This window comes from Leopardus geoffroyi, chromosome A2, assembly GCF_018350155.1.
Source record: "Leopardus geoffroyi isolate Oge1 chromosome A2, O.geoffroyi_Oge1_pat1.0, whole genome shotgun sequence".
Classification (NCBI taxonomy): domain Eukaryota; kingdom Metazoa; phylum Chordata; class Mammalia; order Carnivora; family Felidae; genus Leopardus; species Leopardus geoffroyi.
Window position 1 is genome coordinate 129,448,194 of NC_059331.1, and position 1,405 is coordinate 129,449,598.

Below are 1,405 nucleotides of genomic sequence, written 5' to 3' on the forward strand. Positions count from 1 at the left end.
TGCCCTGTTAGCCCACAGTCCAACACAGGGCTCAAACTCACTAACCATGAGATCATGACCTGAACCGAAATCAAGAGTCAGATGCTTAACCAACTGAGCTACCCAGGCACCCCTGACCCATTTTTAAAGTCAGGTTTAAAAAAATTGTTGAATTTTAAGAGTTATTTGTATATTTTGGATAATAGTCTTTATCAGATATGTCTTTTGCAAAGATTTCTTCCCAATCTGTGGCTTGTCTTTTTATTTTCTTGACAGTGTCTTTCACAGAGCAGATACTTTTAATTTTAATGAACTCCAACTTATCAATTATTTCTCTAATGGAGCATGGTGTTGCATTTAAAGGTGGTCAACATACTCTAGATCATCTAGGTTTTCTCCTATGTTATCTTCTAGGAGTTTTACCATTTGCATTTTACATATAGGTCTGTGATTCACCTTAAATTAATTTCTTTGAAGGGGTAAGGTTTGTGTCTAGATCTATTTTATTGCATGTGGATATCCAGTTGTTCTAGCACCATTTGTTGAAAGAACTATCTTTGTTCCATTTAATTGCCTTTGCTCCTTTGTCAAAGACCAGTTGACTCTGTTTATGTGGGTCTATTCTAGATTCTCTATTTCTTTGATCTATTTGTCCATTCTTTAGTCACTACCATAATGTCTTGATTATTATAGTTTTATAGTAAGTCTTCCTTATGCAGGGGGTCATGTTATTCTTCTCTTGATCATTCCAATTTTACTACATGTGGTGCCAAACCGAGCCCTAGTAAGTCTTAAAGTTAGTGTCAGCCTTACCACTTGTTCATCTTCAATACTATGTTGGTAATTCTGGATCTTTTTACTTCCTAAATAACCTTTAAAATCTGTTTCTCAATACTCACAAAATAACTAGCTGGGTTTTTTATTGGGATTGCATTGAGTCTATACATCAAATGTTGGGAAAAATTTATATCGTGACAATATTGAGTTTTCCTACCCTTGAACATGGAATATTTCTCCATATACTTAGCTTTTCTTTGATTTAGTTCATCAGAGTTTGTAGTTTTCTTTATTTACTTTTTTCTTTACTTACAGCTGTTTATATTTTGTTAGATTTACACCTAAGTATTTCACATTTGGAGTACTGGTATAAATAATGTGTTTAAATTCAAATTCTGTCTATTCATTGCAGATATATGGGAAAATAATTGACTTTTGTACATTAGCCTTGTATCACACAACCTTGCTTTAATCATCTATTAGTTCTAGTATTTTTTTGGGGGGGGAGGTCATTTTTTTCAGACTTTCTATGTAATCGATTGTGTCATCTATGAAAAAATATAGTTTTATTTCCTCCTTTCCAAACTATGTATCTTTTATTTCCTTTTCTTATTCTATTGCATTAGCTAGAACTTCCAGTACAATTTTG

At 32.8% G+C, this 1,405-nt stretch overlaps 1 non-coding gene across 1 annotated transcript; it reads right to left on the bottom strand.

Annotated features, from left to right (window-relative positions):
• Positions 1–653: 653 nt before the first annotated feature.
• LOC123607772 lies at positions 654–757 on the bottom strand. Its single transcript, XR_006716915.1, has one exon. It is a non-coding gene; the product is annotated as a U6 spliceosomal RNA (small nuclear RNA).
• Positions 758–1,405: the final 648 nt, after the last annotated feature.